At 44.4% G+C, this 4669-nt stretch overlaps 1 long non-coding RNA gene across 2 annotated transcripts; it reads right to left on the bottom strand.

Moving 5' to 3' along the window:
- Positions 1-749: 749 nt before the first annotated feature.
- LOC121024650 (uncharacterized) lies at positions 750-4319 on the bottom strand. 2 transcript variants are annotated; one of them, XR_005787776.1, is made up of 2 exons: positions 3717-4319; positions 750-1622 (listed from the first exon to the last, which is right to left on the bottom strand). It is a non-coding gene; the product is annotated as an uncharacterized LOC121024650 (long non-coding RNA). The 2 variants fall into 2 exon arrangements; XR_005787777.1 differs by lacking the exon at positions 3717-4319 and adding an exon at positions 3475-3525.
- Between the last annotated feature and the right edge of the window lie 350 nt (positions 4320-4669).

Genomic DNA, 4669 nt, shown 5'->3' with positions numbered 1-4669 from the left:
TTTTGACTTCTGAGCTACAGTCCTTCCCACACTGGGTGATCATATTAATTAGTATTATTGAAGAGAGCTTTGATCTCACTAATGAAAAATTTTCCAAGGTATCAAATGCCACCCAGGTTCAGCCCTTCTCTGGGAATGACACAAAATTTAAACGTATGTGTACAATTTTGGGGGGGCACCTGGGTGGCTCAGTTGGTTAAGCATCCAACTTCAGGTAATGATCTCATGGTCTGTGAGTCCAAGCCCCATGTCGGGCTCTGTGCTGACAGCTCAGAGCCTAGAGCCTGGTCGGATTCTCTGTCTTCCTCTCTCTCTGCCCATCCCCCTCTCATGCTCTGTCTCTCTCTCAAAAATAAATAAACATTAAAAAATTTTTTTTTAAATAATAAATGTATGTGTACAATTTTTATATATTAAAATGAAATATGTAGTGTTTTTCCTCTGGCATGAGTTCTTTAGTGCTCAATAAAGTTAGAACCTTGACTGAAAGCTCTCACACACTGATGACATTTATATGGTTTCTTTCCAGTGTGTGTTCTCTTACACTGAGTGAAGGATAAATGAAAACTGAAAGTTTTTCCCACATTCATTACATTTATATGGTTTCTCACCAGTATAGATTCTCTTGTGAACTTTAAGGTGAGAGCTGTGACTGAAGGCTTTTCCACATTCATCACATTTATAGGGTTTTTCTCCAGTATGTGTTCTCTTATGCACATTAAGATTAGACCTTCCACTGAAGGATATTCCACACTCATCACATTTATAGGGTTTCTCTCCAGTATAAATTCTCTGGTGTACATTATGGTAAGAATTATGGCTAAAAGACTTTTCACATTTATTACATTCATGAGGTTTCTCACCAGTGTGAGTTCTCTGGTGCAAAATGAGGTGAAGGCTCTTCCAGAAAGACTTCCCACATTCATTACATTCATAGGCTTTCTCTCTATTGTGATTTCTCAGATGGTAAGAAAGAGGTGAAAGTTTCTTAAAGGCTTTCCCACATGCATTATATTCATAGGGTTTCTCCTTAGTATGAGTTCTCATGAAGTGAGAGAAGCATGAGCTATGGGTAAAAAAATCTCCACTTTCTTTAAAGCCATAGGGTTTATTTCCTACATTAATAATCTCATGTGTAGAAAGGTATATGCTCTGGTTGGTATATTTACCATGCTCAATTTATACAGATTTCCTAAGGCTTTTCCACGTGGATTGCCTTTATAAGCTTTCTTCACTACCAAGATTTTTCTGACAATTTTTTAAAACAAAATCATGCTGGAAGCTTTGAACTGAGTCAATTTGACGGAAATATTCTTTGACAAGAAATTTCTGTGCAGAAAGAAAGTCTGAATTGAAGCTGCATTTTTCCACAACTTCAGCATCTCCCCAGTCCCCATCCTGGGTCACTACTTGCCCTTGTTCACGTTCCATTGACCCCAAGCTGCCGTCATGCATCTTCTGCTTCTCTGGCTCATCCCTAGACTCCCGACTGTCTGCTCGGGTAGAAGGCCAGCAATCACCCACTGTGGATCTTGTCAGGTTCACTCTGCTGCTTGGTAACTCTTTACCAGAAAAGGCCTCTGTTGGTGGTGACTCTTGGCTTTTAGGTCTCTTTTTCTACTCTGGAAGAAAATTAAAAACAATTTGAGTGCTTGGAAGAAAACTGCTAGAGTGAGAATGTCAAGATAAAAGCAACAGGATGTGCACAGCAAGGGTAGATGCTTTAAAATACCAACTATGGGGCACCTGGGTGGCTCAGTCAGTTAAGCATATGACTTCGGCTCAGGTAATGATCTCGCAGTTTGTGGGTTCAAGCCCCAAATCGGGCTTTGTGCTGACAGCTCAGAGCCTGGAGCCTGATACAGATTCTGTGTCTCCTCTCTCTGCCTCTCCCTCACTCTCATTCTGTCTCTCTCCCTCTCTCTCTCTCTCTCTCAAAAATAAACATTAAAAAAAAACTTTTTTAAATAAAAATAAAACACGAACTAAACTTTGAGAAGAGAAACCATAAAAGGTATAAACAGAACAAAAAGAACCCCCAGGAAGACTGACCAATGTAAAGAGTGAGTAGCACAACAGGCAGAGGGGATGCCATTAGGGGACAGGCCATGGAACAGGCAGCCATTCATAAAGACAAGATGTTTGGGACAGCCACCCTCCGTTAATGCTTGGACCTCTTGGAATTCTGATCCATCTCCCCACTTAACATCCCTTCTGCTTGTAATTGATACCAAATGAATCTTCCAAACAAAGCAGTTTCACGACACCAAGAGAATACCTCTTTTGCACAAGCTGTCCAACGCACCCAGAAGCGGGTCAGACTGCCTCAGTTATCCTCGTTCCTACTCATTCTGGGTTCCTTTCATTCTCCCTGGGCATGACCATGTCCATCATTAACACGCGGTTCCTCTCTCCTTGAAGGCCTTCCTTTGGTCTCCAAAGTCTTAGGTGTCAGCAACTCTTCCCTCCTCATCATTTGGCTCTCAACTCCCAGGTCACTTCCTCTGAGAGACCCTTCCCAACCTCCCAGCCCACATGGGCTCCTCACCTTCCAGCTCACTGTCCTGTTTTATTTGCCTCACACCACTGTTTCACACTAGTCAACATCACCTTGTTCTTTTTGTTCTTTCTTGTCTGTCCCTCCCCAGACACCATACGCTAGAGGCTTTGGTCTCCACAGTGATGGGGACCTTGTCTGTCCTGTTCACACTGTGACTAGTGCCCAAAATGTACACAGAGGACAAGAGGACTCCACAGGCAGGCAGATAAACAAAAAGAGTGGTCAGCACACCAGGCAGAGGGGACACACCTGGAGCACTGGGGATGCCTGTGACATGTCTGTGAGGTGGTCAGACAGGGTACTCAATCATGCTCCCCAGCAGCCTGACTCCCATCAGGTGGGTGGGCCTTATGTTTCTGACGATGGGGAAAAGGCTATAGAATTGAATGTGAGGAGGGTTTTGCTACGTCACACAGACCAAAGAGGGGTCCAGAAATGTGCAAAGGGTTTCTCCTGGAGCCCTTGACTGGACCTCAACTGCAAATGCACAGAAGGCTAACGCCTGCCACAGAACAGCTGCTGGGGGCTGAGCAGAGGCTCCAGAAGTTACCCGGTGTTGGTGGGCATTGCAGCCGTGACCCAGTAAGCACCCTAGGCGTTCAGGGGAGACCTGAGAAAGCTACATCTTAGAAGGGAACACTAGGCCCTAAGGATAAGGACTACATCCAAGTACTAAAGCAAAGCCAAAGTTACACTCCGTCGATAAATCCTTAAACCAAACCTCATCAGGATTAGCATGATTTGAAGTAATTTAACTGCCCACCAGAACAAAACCGATACTCTTGCTAGAAGGCAACAATCCACAGTCTCTCCAATGCACTGTCTGCAGCACCTAGGACACAAAAATTGACTATACATGTAAAGAATCAGGAAAATGTGACTCATAATCAAGAAAAAAGTCAATAGAGGGGCACCTGGGTGGCTCAGTTGGTTAAGCATTCCACTTCAGCTCAGGTCATGATCTCCTGGTTTGTGAGTTCAAGCCCTGCGTTGACAGCTCAGAGCCTGGAACCTGCTTTGGATTCTGTGTCTCCCTCTCTCTCTCTGCCCGTCCCCTACTCATGCTCTGTCTCTGTCTCAAAAATAAATAAACATTAAAAAAAGTTTTAAAAGAAAAGAAAAAAGTCCATAGAAAAGTCAATAGAAGCAGACATACCAAACATTAGAAGTAGTAGGAAAAGATTTAAAAATAACGGTTTTAGTTCTTTCTCTTCAACTCGGCGGCTGAGCAGCAGATGCACAGATGCAAATCTCTGTGGAGACCCTGAAAATCAAGACCATCACCCTTGAGGTCAAGCCCAGTGACACCGTTGAGAATGTTGAAGCCAAGACAATGAAGGCATCCCACCCGAGCAGCAGCGTCTGTACTCAGAGGCAAACAGCTGAAGGATGGCTGCACTCTCTCAGATACAATATCCAGTAAGAGTCCTGCACTTGGCGCTTGGCCTGGAGATGGCATTACCCAGCCCTCCCTCTACCAGCTCTCCCGGAAATACAAGCACAGCGAGCGTTGTGCTCCCGCCAGACGTGCAACCACAACCACCACCCGCACCCCCAGAAGGTCAATAAAGCCCCTCCACCTGCTCTTCCTTTGCCTGCAATGTGGCTTCCTGTCTGAGCCCCATGGCCCTGGGGCCTCAATAAAGTTTCCCTCACACTGACTGGGGAAAACAACAACAACAATCTATTATAAACATAACACAGAATTTCATGGAAAACCTGAAAAAAGAACCAAATGAAAATTCTATTCTGGAACTAAATAAAAATATAGCATCTGAAATAAACCATTAATGGACTTAACAAACTGGACACAGCAAAAGAAAGAATCTGTGAATTGAAAGGCAGGTTATTGGAAATTTTATGATGATACAAAGGGAGAAAAAAGAATTTAAAAATAGAACACCTGGGGCACCTGGGTGGCTCAGCTGGATGAGCATCTGACTCTTGATTTCGACTCAGGTCATGCCACCAGGGCCACGGGATCAAGCCCTACCTTGGGCTCCACACTGACCACGGAGCCTACCTAAGACTGACTGACTCTCTCTCTCTCTTAGCATGTGGGTGGCTCAGTCAGTTAAGTGTCTGACTTTGGCCCAGGTAATGATCTCA

Source organism: Herpailurus yagouaroundi, unplaced genomic scaffold (genome assembly GCF_014898765.1).
Source record: "Herpailurus yagouaroundi ecotype Mexico unplaced genomic scaffold, PumYag 66627, whole genome shotgun sequence".
Lineage (NCBI taxonomy): Eukaryota > Metazoa > Chordata > Mammalia > Carnivora > Felidae > Herpailurus > Herpailurus yagouaroundi.
Note: the sequence above shows the minus strand (reverse complement) of the source record. Positions and strands in the feature narration are given on the sequence as shown.